The sequence below is a fragment of the Balaenoptera physalus genome (genome assembly GCF_965194825.1).
Source record: "Balaenoptera physalus genome assembly, chromosome: 13".
Taxonomy (NCBI): domain Eukaryota; kingdom Metazoa; phylum Chordata; class Mammalia; order Artiodactyla; family Balaenopteridae; genus Balaenoptera; species Balaenoptera physalus.
Window position 1 is genome coordinate 94,010,466 of NC_138892.1, and position 17,948 is coordinate 94,028,413.

The window sequence follows — 17,948 nt, forward strand, 5'->3', positions numbered from 1 at the left end:
GGTTCATGCAGATCTTTAGAGATTTGAATATCCTAGGACAAGACATAGAGAACATGTAGATACTAGTTTCTAAACTGGTTGTCTGCATCTTAGTAGATCATCCAGAGAGCTGACATTTACTATTAAAATGCATAAACAGTTACTTTGTATAGTGTAATTTTATTATGATTATGAACCAAAAATCAAAACTATGGGTTGAAAAATATTATGGAGGCTAATTTAATAATTGAATTAGATTGACTGCATGGCCAATTCTACTGAGAACACAGAACAGGATCATTATGGGCGTCAAAAAGTGGACATAAAAATAATATTTTATATATTTATTTATACATTTCCTATATTTCAAATTTCTCAATACTTTTTAACTTGAAATTGTATTATATTCCTCTAATAAGTCTTCACCAAATTCATAAGGTGGCTTCACTTATACTTCATTCACTGTGTAATCTTGCTTAGTCACACAAAGTAAATTTTCCTCAGATATACATTTTAGAAATCAGCCCATTAGAAAAATAAGAACTTCTGAAATAAATGAGACAAAGTTGGTAAATTTTCTTATACAATTGGGCAGTGCTCAAAATGATCTTCTGAGTAAAAGAAAAATAGTACTAGATTATAATAAGACTTTTTCTTTGGTCTATCTAGGGCAAGTTTAAGCAGTATGAAATATCTTGCTTTCTTCCCTGGAACTATGGAAAATTTAAATAAAACACAGAGAAATAATTCTTAATCAGGTGCCCCTATATTTGCCCCCCCAAACCTGTTACCAATCTTATTTTTGATGAACATATCAAAGTAATTGTTATATGCCCCATCTTTTCATAAAGCATATGTTAAACAGGGCAGGCAAAGATAAACTTTAAAAGGATTCACTTGTCCTAACAGCCCATCTGTTTCCTACTCCCTGCAGAGCACATCTCTTTTCTGGGGTCCCTTTCAGGTGCTCTCTTACCTTATGTAACACTCTCTTTATTGTAAGTTCATGCTGTGACCCTGTCAGAATTGCTACAGCAGGGGTGACCTCAGTAATGACCATCCACAGCCTGCCAAGCTAAGTTGGTCAGTGTTAGCTGATTAAACTTTTAACAACATCCCCTGTGCGATAAAGGGCAAAATGACAACTTTGCCCATCGTCAAGGTGTCTGTATAATAAACTAATTAGTAAACCACACAGTCTGTGGAGCTTTTAATGAGTGCTATCGGCTGGCCTCTGTAATAAAAACCCAGTCTGCCTCCTTTTGGGATTCAATTAAGGCACAGACTGTCATATGCTTGGTCTAGCTGATCAATGAATCCATTCCGACCTTTGTCGGAGCTGTTTGCAAGGTCAGTGGCAGTAGTGAAGAGAGCCAGCTTGGTAAAGGAGATATACCCAACAGAAGCCGACAGGCTCCAAGTCCAGTTGTTAATATCCTTGTGGTCATTTGACATCAGCAGAAGTTTCTCTCATTCAAAGGTTAGCTGAAAGAGAAGACAGCAATGAAAAATATATATTGGTATTTTTTTCACAGAAAGGTCCCTCTGTTATTAAAAAATGATCATTAGTCTGTTAACATCTACTTTTACCTTGCGGTATCTTCTTTTTCTTCACCCAGTGGAATATACTATCCAACTTTTGTTCTTCCAAATATACCTATTGATTTAATTCTTTTCCAGATGTGAAAACAAATGTAACCTTTATGAAATGTAGTGCTGTATTTTATGATTCAAGATGCTGAGGTTTTAGAAAAGGAATTCAATTAGAAAAGATGATATTGCTTCCTGATGTCAGAAAAATGTTTTTTTTAATAATTAAATTTTTAAAAATACTCTAGATTTTCAGGTAATTGCAATATTCATCAATTCTACATCTCAAACATGGTTTTTATTCTTGGCGATTTGAGAATCCTCACATTTATTTCTGTCAGAAAGTAATTATTCAGAAATAAAAAACAGTCCATTTTTCTAATATTTAAATAATATTTTTCTATTATTTGCCTATTTTGATAGTAATAAGTTAAAGGGAAACAAAATATTTCTAAACAATGTAGCCTGGCTTTTCTAGACTTAATATTTTTGGTTTTTAGAGTAATCCAATGGACCTGTGAGAGTTAATAATCTATCATTTTATTGAGACCCAAGATTGAAATGCTTTGTTGACAGGCTGTGAGATGGAAAACCAACTGAGCTACAGATTGAACATAGCTGACCACTCAGCAGACACAACCCAAAGTAACACTGTTGTTGTGTATACAGTATTTAGAAGCCCTGTAGGATCTCACTATTTGTACTTTAAATAAGGTAAAATATACATTATGAGTGTTACTTGAGATTTTGGAGATGTATGTATTTTCAAATAATCAGGGTTTTACAATTTGTTATTTTCCACAAAAAGGAAATTTATGTTCAAACTAGGTTGAGACTCTATTCAAATTGAAAAAACTTAAGTTCAACATTTTTAATAAATGTATATTCACAAACAAATATCAAGTGTAATTAAAATTGAACAATCTGTACCTTTGAGTAGCATTGGTACAATCTTTAAGTATTAAAAATGAACATACCATGAGACCAAAAATTCTCTTATAGTTTATTCTTAAGAAATAATTATATGGCTATAGCATATGTAATTACTAAAATATATTATTTTAGTAGGAAACAATTGTATAAAAATTAAGTGCCCTAATATAGGGGACCACATATAAAAAAAACAGTATACCACTTAGCAAAATACTATGCAGCCCTTAGAAATGATGATGCAGAGTGTATATTTAAAGAAAAGTGTTCATAATGTTAGTGAAAAGACCAGTGGAAAAAATAATTAAGTTTTTATAATATTTATTTTATCATATATTATATGGACATATAAATATATATGCATATGAATATATTCATGCATATATACATGTGTGAATGTGTAGGTCAATATACATGTATAGGTTTGTATACACATAAATATGCACAAGATACATATATACATAAATATCAATATGTATAAATATATATTCTAGATTTATGAATACTTTCAATATTTTCTGACTTTTTCTAATGGTTTTATATATAGATATATTTTTTAAATTTAATTAATTAATTAATTTATTTATGGCTGTGCTGGGTCTTCGTTTCTGTGCGAGGGCTTTCTCTAGCTGCGGCAAGCGGGGACCACTCATCGCGGTGCGCAGGCCTCTCACTATCGCGGCCTCTCTTGTTGCGGAGCACAGGCTCCAGACGCGCAGGCTCAGTAGTTGTGGCTCACGGGCCTAGTTGCTCCGCGGCATGTGGGATCCTCCCAGACCAGGGCTCGAACCCGTGTCCCCTGCATTGGCAGGCAGATTCTCAACAACTGCACCACCAGGGAAGCCCTATATATTGTTTTGATCAAGAGAAATAAAAGATATTTCATTCTTGAAACTATTCAATATAATATAAAAATCAGAAGATGTGTAATTAAAAATCTGCAATGTATTTTCAGAAGTTTGTAAATTATTTCACCTCTTTTTCCCCACACTTTTATTTAGTTATATTTTCACATAAAAAGTATCTAGAAATGCATGTATATTTAAACCCAAAATTTACTTGCGAATCAGTATACTATATTTAGATGAATTATTTTCTGTATTATAGACTCAAATAAATCACTCAAAAAATCATAGAAAAGTAACTTTCATAATTGAAATGAACCGTATAGATAACTGCTCCTGTTCCATTTTATGTATTTGGAAGCTGAGGCCAGAGAGGCAATCCTGTTTCATTAGGGTAATACTCGTAAGTGCATTTAGAATCGAAAGTGAAGGTCATGTGGGTTTGTGAGACTTGCGGTGGAGGGATGATTATGGAGGAGGGAAATGTGATTGACATAATCTTGATTTTTGAATTTTATATTTCCAATTTCTCTCTCATTAGGACCAACCCTATCCCTTTACACACACCCCTCGCTGCCCAACACACAGATATACACATCTGTACAAACATACACACAGATACAGAGTGAGCATTAACCACACAGATTTAAGGGGTTTGTGTGTGTGTGTGCACACACTCTAACTCCAAATATAGGCATAAGTCTAAAAAAGAATATTATTTAAATTCTCCTAAGAGCACAAGTTCAACAAAGGTCATCAAAGCAATCCTAAGACATAAAAGGGGATATCCTGTGTCCTCTCGTGACTGATTATGTTTTGTCAATTAAAATACGAGTTCTTAAAAAATAAAGATGCTGCACATATGGTTTGACCAGTCTACTCATGTAACAAATATACATCGTTTCTTCATCAAAATTACCTTGTAAGGATTTGTCTTAAAAACTGTAGATGTTCAGTTTAGGTCAAGATAATTGATATTGAGGGATGGGAGAAGGCAAGTGTAGGTGGAGCCACGAGGGAAAAATACTTCCCATGCTGCCAAAACTAAATTTACCACATAACTTGGCATCAAATCATGAGTTCATAGTCTATTTCTAGGTCCTCACATTCCTAACTTAATTTGGTCAGTCTTGCAAAATTATGTCTTTGAAATCTAGGACCTTAAATCAAGGTTAAATTTTAACACAAAGAAAACTCAATTTTAAAAGTTAATGCAGGGTTGTCTTAATGTTTTTAATCTGTATACTATTCAAGCATAAGATAACAGCATTTTATAAAGAAGTAAAAACATTTTACAAATAAGTATAACAAAGTAATACATTATAATACATTATATCTCTTCCAGTAGCAGAGATAAAATTAAATAATATCAAAGGTACAATTGTAACCAATGAAGGCAGAAAATGAATGGAAAAAGAGGATCAAAGAACATACACAATGAATAGAAAAATTTCAAAAGCATGTTAGATATATATCCAGATATGCCTAAATACACCAATGAAAAGAAAGGTATTGTCAGATTGGATAAAACAGTATGTTAGATCCTATGTGTTGTCTGTAGAAACCCACTTTATATATACCCAGATAGGTTAAAAGTAAAGGAATGAAAGATATGCCACATTAACACTAATCAAAAGAAACCCAAGATACCTATACTAACATCATACTTCAGGACATGCAAGATTATTGGGCATAAAGACAGTCATTACCTAATGATGAAGAGATAATTTTCCAAGAGGACATAACAATCCTAAATGTGTATGTACCTAAACAAAAGTGTCAAAATTATGAGGCAAAACTGATAGAACTGAAAGGAGAAATTATCAAATCCACTATCATTGTTGGGAAATTCAATGTCTTTCTGTCAGTAATTGATAGATCAGACAGGGAGAAATCAGTAAGAATATAGATGTCCTTAACAGCTCTATCAATCTAATTAACATTTATAGAATACTGCATTTAACAACAGCAGAGCACACAATCTTCTCAGGCTAACGTGGAATATTAACCAAGATAGATCTCATTTTGGGATGTAAAATACACTTTTATAACTTAAAAAATACATATACAAAATATGTTCTTGGACCACAGTGGAAATAACTACAAATCAATTAGTTGAAAAAAGTCAGGATAATCCCCAAATATTTGTAAATTAACAATGCACTTCTAAATAATTCACAAGGTGAAGACGTATGAAGAGAAATTTTACAAAAATTCTGAACTAATTTTAAATGAAAACACTATTTTTCAAAATATCTTGGGTAAAGAAAAATTGCTTAAAACAGTCCTTCATGGGAATTTATAGCATCAAATTATGTACTAGAAAAGCAGAAAGAATCTAAAATTAAACTTCTGCAAAAGATAAGCAATTATTTAACAAGGTTAATATATAATGCAAGAGCAATATATTAAAGTCAATTGCTTTCATATATACATCAATAAGTAATTGGAATTTGAAATTTAAAAAAAACCCACCATTTACAATAGCCTCTCCCCTGGCCTTGTAAAAAAAATTATTTGGATGTAAATAACCAAATAGGAACAGGAATTCTATGCCTAAACTAAAGAACAATGATGAAAGAAATCCAAGAAGATCTAAATAAATGGAGAGAGATCCCATTATTATATATTGGTAGTATCAGTATAATTAAGATGTCAATCCTGCTCAACTTTATTTATTAATTCAATGCAACCCCAATCAAAATCCTAGCAAGTTATTTTGTGGTTTCAAAATACTGATTTTAAATTTTAATGGAAAGGCAAAGAATCTAGAATAGGCATCACAGTACTGAAGATGAAGAACCAAACTGGAGGGCTCCCATTATGAGTTTTTAAGATTTAGTACAAAGCTACAGAAAATAAGAGATTGTGCATCAGCAAAAGAATAAAGATGTAGATCAATGGAACAGAATAGAGAGCCTAGATGATGGAACACAAATGTAATTTTTTTTTATAAACTTGCTAAGGCAATTCAGTGAAGAAAATCTAGTCTTTTCAAAAATGGTGCTGGAACATTTGGATATCAACATACAACAACAACGACAGCAACAAAATAACTATGAACTTAGGCATAGACCTTACACCTTTACAAATTTAACACAAAATATATCATAGACAGAAATGTAAAATGCAAAATTATAAAACTTCTAGAAGGAGACACAGGAGAACATTTAGGTAACTGTGGGTTAAATGTTGAGTTTTTGATACAATACCGAAAGTATTGTTCATGGATTTAAATAAAATAGATAAGTTGGATTTTAAAATTATAAATTTCTCTTCTGTGAAGAACACTGTCAAAAGAATGAAGAGACTGGGAGGAAATCTTTTTTAAACACATATCTGATAACAAACTCGAATACAAATATACAAAGAATTGTCAAAACTCAACAATAAGAAAAAAACCAACAAAATTTTAAAAATCGGCAAAAGATCTCAACAGACACCTTGCCAAAGAAGATATACAGACAGCAAATAAGTATGTGACAAGATGCTCAACATACTTTAATGTAAATTAAAACAAAATGAGATATTACAACACAGGTTAGAATGGCTAAAATCCAAAATACTGACAAAACCAAATGCTGATGATATGTAGAACAATAGGAACTTTCATTTCTGATGGTAATTTCATTGTTGGTGGAAATGAAAAATGGTATATCCATTTTAGAAGACAACTGGCAATTTCTTATAATACTAAATCAAGTCTTATCATATGATCCAGTGCTAATGTTCTATGGTTTTTAACCATTTGAATTTAAAACTTATGTTCATTCAAAACCTGCACATGAATGTTTATAGCACCTTTATTCATAATGGCCCAAAACTGGAAGCAATCAAAATGTTTTTCAATAAGTAAATTGATAAATAGGTGAATGGATAAACTGTGGTACATCCATACAATAGCATACTATTTAGTCATAAAAACAAATGGACTATCAAGCTAAGCAAAAAACAAGGATGAAATTTTGACAGAGGCAAAAATATAGAGACAGTAAACAGATGAGTAGTTGCCAGGAATTTGAGGGAGAAGAAAGGGTTAAGTAGGTAAAGTAGGGGAAATTTTTAGGGTGGTGAAACTACTCTATATGTGACTATAATGATATAGATACAAAACTAGTCAAACACCAGGAAATTTATAACACAGTCAACCTTAATGTATGCAAATTAAAAAAAAATTATTTAGGAAGTCAGGAATGCCAGGAGGAATAAAGACTGTGATAAAATACGTAACAAACATGTGAAATAACCTCCCTGTAAGTGTTGCGAGAAAAGGGTGCTAACCTAAGTAACTTTTGAAATGAGTAGTCTGTAAAACTGAAGGCAAAAGGAATTGGACATAGCACTTTAGTTGATAAAGTTGCTACCCAAGGGGATATCAGTTAACAATTCTGGAACCACTGAAATTGTACACTGGAATTAAACAATTAAATTAATGAATGGTGGATCATGGAGCCCAGTTTCTCACTGTTGTAGTGGCAGGTCACAGACATGCAAGGGGAGAAGGCTAGAATCCAAGTGGTCTAGAATTGGAGACATCAGAATGGATTTATATTTATTTTATCATGATACTCATTTCCCTCTATATGTAGATACATAGAGAAATATATAGCTACATGTACAAACATGAGTTAGCATATTAACATATATGGATGGCATTGTTCTGTAGGTTGAGAAAACATGGTAGTAATGACACCCTTGTAGCAATGAGCATGCCTAATGCCCAGATCTTGGTTTCCAATACCAGTCTCCAGTAAGAGTAACAAGAACTCCTTAGAAAAATGGCCAACTCTAGGATTGGAGCTGGGAGTACACAAAATGAGCCTAGAGCATCTTATATGCCAGAAAGTAAAGAAGTGTTAACAAAAAAATAAGAAACAATACAAAAAAATGATGGGGGTATGTCAAGCAGACACAGGACTGCCCTGAAGAGCCTCCAGTAGGTAAAGGTGGAACTATATGAGCAACAAAATAAAATAGTACTGAATTATAACCCCAAATATAAATTAAATTTCTATGAATCCACACTATTATAAATGAATGAATAAAGAAATGGGGGGAGAATAGACAAATATCCCATTGAAAAGAATTCCAAGTAATTTATGGAGATACTCCACTCTCAAAGTAGAGCATAAGTCCCTAAATTCCTTAAGTGTGGAATGCACATTATGACTTGCTGCCTAAGAACACAGTATGGAAAAGTGGGGGGAGTGTAATATTGCAGCAGAGAAAACTAACAAACACAAGCTTAGCAAGGTGATTAAGGCTAGCATCAACAGTGGTTAAACTGTGTTGATATTACATCCCATTGACGTGTCATGATGTGATGAGAAAGACATACTACCTCTGCGGTCTTTCTCTCAAAATCCATTAACTCCAGTGTGGTCATGAGAAAAATATCAGAAAATTTCCAATTGAGGGACATTCTGCAGTATACCTTACCAATCATTCTCACAACCATTAAGGTCATTTAAGTCTGAGAACTGTCACACCATGAGATGCTGAAGGAGTTGTAACAACTAAATGTAATATAGATGATATTCTGGGGTAGAAGAAAGAAATTAAGTAAAAATTTAAGCTATCTTAATAAATTATTGACTTTACTTAATAGTAATATACCAATATTGGTTCATTGATTGTGACAAGTATTTCATACTAATGTAAAATGTCAGTAATAGAGGAACTAGTTATGGGATACATGGAAAATTTTCACACCTTTTCTGAAAATCTAAAACTATTTTAAAATTAAAGTTTATTTTAAATAAAAGACTAAAAACCCATTGTAGCTAGAAAAGTAGGAAATGAAGTCAGAGAGATAGAAAGGGGCCATATCAAAGAGTGCTTGAAGGTCATAGTTTAATAGAGATGTTGCATAGTCTGTTGGAAGCATTGGTGATGTAATAATTTGATTTCTAATTTAAAAAGACAACTCTAGCCTCTATGTGATATACAGATTGTCAGATAAAAAGAGTCACAGAAGGTGAACAATTTGAAGGCTAATGATATGGTCTAGAAGAGAGATATCGGTGGTATAGACAAGTTGAGCTGATGAAAATGGTGGTTGATCAAACCAGGATGTGAAAGATAGGGTTCATGGTTCAGGCCAAGTGTTTCTGTTCTGAGCAGATTGGTGAATATTGGTGGCATTTTCTGCTATGTGGGCATTGAAGAAAGACTGTTTGAGTTTGGGGGTTGCCAGTGAAATATCATAGCCATCCTGCTATATGTCATGATACTTATTTTTTACATACAGAAGGAAGGTAGTATAGAAATGTTATGAAAATTGCCAAATACGACATGATCTCATTTATGTGTGGAATCTAAAAAACAAAACACACAAACAAGCAAACAAAAAGAAAAACAGACTCAGATACAGAGAACAAATGGGTGGCTGCCAAAAGGGAGGGTAGGGTGGGCAAAATAGTTATAGAGGATTAAGAGGTTCAAACCTCCAGTTATATAATAAATAAGTCACAAGGATGTAATATACAACATAAGGAATATGGTCAATGATATTATAATAACTTTGTATGGGGACAGGTGGTTATTGGCTTATTGCGGTGATCATTTCATTATGTATATAAATGTCAAATTAAAATGTAGTGTACCTGAAACTAACATAATATTGTATGTCAACTATGTTTCAATAAAAATTTTAAAAAAGGAAAGAAAATTGCCCAAACATACAAACCTAAAATCACCAGAGCTGAGATATCTCATATGAGTCCAAAGCATGTGATCATTGCCTATTCCACATTGCTTCTGAGCAATATACTCTCTACCACAGAGGGGATCAATTTTTCTACTCATAACTTTCAAGGTAAAGTACCTATGTCTAAAGACCAAAAGTAGATAAAAAAGCATTCTGAATGAGACAAAATATAAGTAATATAATCATATTCAAAGTCTTTTCTTACCTTTTGTTTTCCTTAGGAACTCAAAGGCAAAGGAGCTTAACCTCACTTTCAGTAAAAGGAAGGAGGAAATTTCTCACCATCTGGTAATAGAATAAATATGGGACTTGATTTGACTGATTTGGTTCACGTTCCAGGGTCACATTATGATTTTTGTAGGCCCTAGACACTTTTTTACATTTGTGGGTCCCTTCTTCTATTAAACACAATTCAAAATTATGTTTTATGAAAGGATTGATGTAATAATATATTAATATTGTTTTATAATGTTTTCTTTGACCTACTATGCTTACAGTGCCTAATGGATAAACTGACCCTGTTTATATCTGTATGGCGAAGAATGTTCTTACAGAGTTGAGATGTTGAACAACAGAAGGTATGGGTTACCCTGAACCATATGTTGCAGACTTTTTCAAATAAGGCTTATTTCAATTCGTGAGGACAGTATGTAAAAATTAGTAGCTAATTATAGATTACTAAAGCATGCTCCCCCCCTTCCAAAATTTTTGCTAATGTATTTTTTTTTAATGAGGGCTGAGATTCTTTTGGATTCCAGTAACAGTTTTTGGATTAAAACAACTTTTCTTTTTTTTAGATGACTTTGTGTCCTTTATATTCATTCTGAAATTTTGATTCTACTCGACTTATCATTATCATTATTATGGTGCTTTTCTCTTTCGTTTTCTTAGTGTTTAAAAGAACTGGACTTGTAAGAATTATTTTTGTGTGTCTGCATCTTTTCTTTCTTGCCCAGCTTTTATGTCACTACTTTCTCAATTTTTATCTTATAGAGTGTATCTGGGACACATTTCCTGCTCATTTTCAGCTTGTCATAAGCTAAAATAAGTTTAAATATCTCGAGCATTTGGTCTTTGCCCTAAATATGCTAAAGCAAGAAAAATTTTCTTTATTAATAATTCTACCTTTCTAAGCAAGTCATCACATAGGAAGGCCAGCACATTAATTAATTAATACACGCACCCGGAGGAAAATTAAACAGTTGAAATAATAAATGTGGACGTGTCTCTGAATATTTGAATTGCATTTTATTATTTAAGTTACTAGCAAATTTTAATCTGTAGTTTGGTGGAAGATAATACTTGAAAGTATTTTGTTCTGTAGAGCAGAGAATTCTGGATTGCTAAGAGTTTGTGTCTTTGCTCCTTTAAATATAGCTTAACCATTTAGGATGTGAATAATTCTAAGATGGTTAGTTACTGCTTTTTTAAAAGTAGAATTAATATACGGCATTGATACAATAACATGCTATCGCTATATGTTGTTATTCATATATAGTTTGAGGATCCACTAAAGCAGTTTGTCTTGTTTTATCCAACTTAAACAGTCCTCAGATACCTAAGCTTTTTTAAGTGTGACAATATTGCTGTTAATAGCATCAGGCGAGCTGAGACAAGACGGTTTGTGGTAGAAAATGTTGTGCTTAGTTTTGTACATTTTGCATTTGGTTGTTATAAGAACTGAAAAATTCAACTGAGTTAAAGGGAAATAGGTAAGATTTGTTGCCATAAATCTGTTGACACGTCATCCTCATTAAAAAATATATATTGTTTGCAAATAGGAATTCATCCAACTACCTGGATAGAATTCGGAAAAATCCTTTCTTGTTATGAGAGGTAGGATAGATTTTATCAAAGTTCCCAATAATGACAATGTTGCTAATTGTTGCTAATATTGTTGTTGTGAATCAACAATAAAAAAGAAACATTTAAAAGTGTATATTTATATTTAATCCATCAATTAAAAGTGATCTAATTGGTTGGAGAAAAAATGGAAAATATATAAGCTGTTCATTAAATGACATGGAAAGGGCAAAACTGAGCATGGCAAGTGTATACATTTGAGAGGTATAAATTTCTCTTTCCATTGTATCCTAAATCCACTCTAATCTGGTTATTGCTTCTCATCCTCCACTTTACTAAAACTGCTTGCACCAATGTCAACAGTTCTTCTATGTTGATACATCTAATGGTGAATTCTCACTCCATCTCCTAACTTGACCTGCAGATAACATTTGAAATCATGGATGAGAGTCCCCACTCCCTGCTTTGGCACCAGATCTCTGTGTTTTTTTTGGCTGCGTTGAGTCTTTGTTGCTGTGCTCAGGCTTTCTCTAGTTGCGGTGAGCGGGGGCTTCTCTTGTTGCAGAGCACGGGCCCTAGAGCGCAGGCTCAGTAGTTGTGGCGCATGGGCTTAGTTGCTCCATGGCATGTGGGATCTTCCTGTACCAGGGCTCAAAACTGTGTCCCCTGCATTGGCAGGCGGATTCCTTTTTTAAAAAATTAATTAATTAATTAATTAATTAATTTTTGGCTGTGTTGGGTCTTCGTTTCTGTGTGAGGGCTTTCTCTAGTTGCGGCAAGCAGGGGCCACTCTTCATTGCGGTGCGCGGGCCTCTCACTATCGCGGCCTCTCTTGTTGTGGAGCACAGGCTCCAGACGCTCAGGCTCAGTAGTTGTGGCTCACGGGTCTAGTTGCTCCGCGGCATGTGGGAACTTCCCAGACCAGGGCTCGAACCCGTGCCCCCTGCATTGGCAGGCAGATTCTCAACCACTGTGCCACCAGGGAAGCCAGACAGGCGGATTCTTATCCACTGTGTCACGAGGGAAGTCCCAGCACCAGATCTCTGAAATGGAGTCCCCCAGAGAATTTCCTTAGGTTACTTCTCTCCCAATGGGACTTCATTCAGTCTGGTGCTTTTAAATCCCATCATATGATCCAGCCTGATTTTCTCCCTTGAACAAAAGACCCCTTTATTTACTTGATATTTCCACTTGATTATCTCCCAGACTTACAATGCTGAAAATCAATCTTTTGATCCCTCCAAACTTTCTCCACCTGTAGTGTTTCTTGACTCAATGCATACTCCACAGTTCCAGTTATTGAAGCCAAAAATACCTCAAAGGAATCATGACTCTTCATTCTCATTCTCCATATCCAAAAAATAAGAAAATATTATTGAATGTATCTTTAGAATATATCCAGAATCCAATCCCCAATCATGACTTTCACCCTGGTCCAAAGCATTGTCAACTCTCTCTGATATTATTGCAATAATTTCTATCTGGTTTCCCTGTTTTCATCCTTGCTCCTTTTGCAATATGTTCTCCACAGAGCAGAGAGAGGAATTCTTTCAAACTTGGTCAAACCAGGTCCTTATTTTGCTTAAAATCCTCCAGCTGCTCTGCATCTCATCCAAGGTCTTCTCTCTACATATCCATTGTCACCTCCGACTTCTCTCTTGTTCAGTTCTATCCAATCTCAGTTCCTTTTCTGTGATTTCTCAAGTACATCAGCTGTACTTCTGACCGAGAGCCATTGTAATTGCTTTTTTCTCTGTTATGGGTGGTCTTTCCAGACATCTGCTTGATTTCCTCCTTCACCTCATCTCATTTAAATTTTTACTCAAAAATCTGAACATATTTACTCACTGAGTGCCCTATTTAAAATCACAATCCCCTTCTGACACTTCCACTCTCCTTAGTGTGTATTATCTTCTTAATATATTTGGGTTATTTGTTTTATTTATTGTCTGTACCCTTCCTTAGTAGAAAGTAAGCTCCACAAGGACATTGGTTATTATTTTTTTATGTGTTTTACTGCTGTTACCCTAAAATATAGAACAGTAGAAAAAGTGCTCAATAGATATGTGTTGGATTTTTTGAAAGACTTTAGAGATTCTTAGGGGGAATGACTATTTTGATCAATTGTGACAAAATTCTAAGTCTATGTTGATATCATAAGAATATGATGAATTGTTTATGGAGGTGAGTAATCAGATGAGAATTTAAGGTAGAATTATAATTATGATAATGAAAGTGTTAGATCAAAAGGGTTCTCGACATTAGTTACTATTAGATCATTAACATTTGTTAAAAAGTGAAATTAAATTACAAAAGTAGATTTTCTGTTATCATGTCCAAATATTCTGATCTGCAGGTAGGTATCTGCATTTTTAAAGAATGTATGAGGTGATTCTGATACAAATTGTCCAAGAACCATGCTTTGAGTAAGTGCACTAAAAAAAGAGAAGCTGAAAGAAAACTTCTAAAGTTTGAGAGAAGTAAGTTCACATTTTTACTAATATTCAGCATAGAAGTGTATGATTAAATAACAGAATTTAAAATTAGATTTAGAATTAGACAGCCTTTTTTTCGTGGTCAGGACTGATAAACTGAGGAAGATAAACTGCTTTTTTTTTTCTGGAAGCATTTAAAAATAGATTCTCATCTTTCTGGAGTGATTTTTATGATGGTCTATTTTAAGATATCTGATTAGCTAAAATGAACTTGCATTGTTCTTTTCAAGTGCTGTGATCGTGACTGTTAATCTTTTTAATAGCTATGGAGGGGTAGAGCATATGTTCTGAAGAAAGTATCAAGTTGAGATCATTGATAATTGGGCCAACTTTTCTTTGAGTATCAAGAGAATCAAAAAGAACTCTACTTTTAGGTTACCTTTCTGCCTACCTTCTTTTTTTAATTAATTTTTATTGGAGTATAGTTGATTTACAATGTTGTGTTAGTTTCTGCTGTATAGCAAAGTGAATCAGTTATACATACACATATACCCACCCTTTTCTAGATTCTATTCCCATATAGGTCATTACAGAGTGTTGAGTAGAGTTCCCTGTGCAATACCGTCGGTCCTTATTAGTTATCTATTTTATATATAGTAGTATTTGCCTGTATGCTTAATGATTCCAATTCTCATTTTTTTTCTTTCTCTCTCTCTCTCTCTCTCTCTCTCTCTCATTCTGTCTTATCAAGGTATAGATTTCTAAGTCTAACAATTGTAATATAGAAATGTAGCATCTTTCCCCCCTATTTTCACCTTCATGTCTGATGCAGGGTTTGGTCAATAGAATGGTACTCAAAAGGGCACAATTTTTACCATTTTAACTTAATAGTATGACATTTTACATTTCTCAGTCAGGGATTAAATAGGACATCTATACCTAGCACAGTGTAGCAGAGGGGAGAAAAAAAAGAGGGAGGGATTGAGAAAAACAGTAATGTTTTATTTTTTTCTTGACATTTTCAAATATCCCTGCACTGTGGTATTGGATACCCAAATAAGATGTTAGCGTATTTCAAAATATCAGTGAGCTAAATGTTTCCTTAGCTTTCTTTAATTGAGTTTTAAAATAAACAAATATGTAAATGGAGAAATAAGCTCAGGATGAGTTTCTAAAATGATCACTTTCCTATTAAGATTCTTATGAAGTGTATGTGTACAGTTCTATTTGGCATTTCTAATCCCACATAAATACAAGTATATACACCTTCTCTCTCCAATTTTATTCCGAGCTATTTCAGAGACCAGGAATGACAAATCTGTTCTTGTGTAATTGGGACAGGGTTTGCCTACGTGACACTAAACACTATAAGAAAAGGAAGAACCATAGAATTTTAAGTGATGCAAACACTTTAATTTTAAACATCCAACCCTGTCTTAAGACTTCAATTAAAAAAATTAGAACCTGAAAGAAACATAGACAATATTATGATGCAATGGCTCTTTCTTTTTTTTAAACCTCCAGAGACATCATGAGATTACACAGCCTGGTTTATAAGGGGATTTGAGCAAGTTTCAGACTTTTATCATTCAAATATGGGACTGTTTATTTCATTTTCTACTCACTTTGAAATATGTGATTTAACCATGAACTGAAGACTTGTCTCTATGTACTTGAGGTAGAGCCCTAACTAAATTGGGACTCTATTTTACCCTTGATGACTTGGGTGAGGATTCACACTTTGTTTATATTTTTATTTGTAATTTGAGTATAAGAAATTCAAAGCTGTGGAGAATGTTAGATATGCATAGATTTATCCTCAAAAAGCCCTGCAAAAGCCCATAAATGACATGATAAAACAAGAAATGGTTAAACAGAAGCATCCTTTTAATATAATTTGAGAAAACAAATAAAATGTTGATGTCTTATAGAAGATACCAGTAACCCCTTGTTAAGACACTGAAATGAGTAAGAAATATGCTCTGATCAATTTAAAACTTTATTTTCTATTGATGATCTTCAGGTAATTCAGCTGAGTTTGGTAAATAAAGTAGATATAATAGAAAGTAATCATTGATGGGCATGAAAATTTTATTATGACTAAAAGTTTGCTCTTGAAAATAGGTTATTAACAGAAGGGGCAATATAGAATATAATATATTGAATCAACTCTAAGTTTAAGACTTCCTTCCACTGCAAAAGAATAGAATTTTGAGTGGCCTAAGCACAGGTCACAAGGTTTATACTTTGAAGCTCTTGAAGATAACTAACATTTATATAAAACCTTTACTCATCAACAGTTATTTCATATTTTTATTCCTCACAACAAATATTTATTTGTATCATTACCATCTGCATCAAAGAAAAACTAACCCTCATAGAAGCTGAGCTTTCCATATCTACTAAGAAGTCATGGATCTAATAAATGATGAAGTCTGAATGCCGCTTCTTTTACAATAAATTCTATGCTCTCTCAGTGACCTATTAATATGGGTGTCTCTAAGGCCTTTACTTCTGACATGTTTAATTTACAGAAAAAAATCAAATATTTTAATTTGTATTCAAAGACCTATAACAAATATCAAGATATTGAATAGTTGCTTAACCCTGGTAAATGTAGAAATGAACCCACCCAGATTTCCCTTCAGAGAAAGATTTGCCCCCTAGCTCTGAGGGGTGTGCAGCTACCCTTCTATGAATAAGCACAGGAGGAAATAAAATCATGGCCATTTTGCTCCACTCAGGGGACATTGAGTTTTATTGGGCTTCTGTGACAGTCCAATCTCTTCGTCTGCCCCATCTTGCTTTCCTTCTTCCCTTCACAGTAGTTAATCCCTAATAAACATCTTTGTATCTGCTTCTGTAAAACCAGCACTGGCTATATAATTTGTGGAGGCAGTGCAAGATGGAATTCTGGAGACCTCTTTTAATAAAGAATCTGAAAGCTTTGACTCTCTTCTTTGGCACCAGATGGAGAATTTCAAGCCAGACAAACCCAGCTTCCCTGTGGAAAGTCTTATCTCAGCCTGTCTCTTAACCACTTTCAAAACTAAAGCCATTTATTTGCACCTCATTCACTCAAGCCATTTGGGATCTGCTTGGGAACCTATCCTGCTCTCCCCCAAACTCTTATTATGTGAATAATAAACATTTTCATAACTTCTTGGTGTATGTGTGAGGCATCATCAGTTTCAACATCTGAATCCGTCTTGGGTGGGAGTTTGATGCTGCCCTCTGCAGGAAACCACAACACCTCCTTGTTCAAAAATTGTTAAAAGTCTCAAGGCTGTGACAGCAGAACATGACACAAAGTGCAAGACCATTCTAAGCATGGGGTCCCCTGAACTTCACCGTCTTGTATAAAACCCTGCCTGTGACATCAGCTATAGCTTGCGTTTGTGTTCATTTTGTAACTTAATTGGAAAAGCACCATCAATAGTTCTCACCTTTCTGAGAAGTCTGTACTAACACTCTTATGTTTACAGTTGCTTCTTTATTTTTCCCTCCTCTTGGTTTTTACCACTGTCCTTCCACACCTCAGTTTGGTGAGTTTTCATAGCTTCCCCAGTCCTATTATTCGCTCTCTTCTAGGAAGACCATCCTGCTGAAAAGGATTGTTGATTTATACATTCATATGTTCCATTCCCTCCATGTATA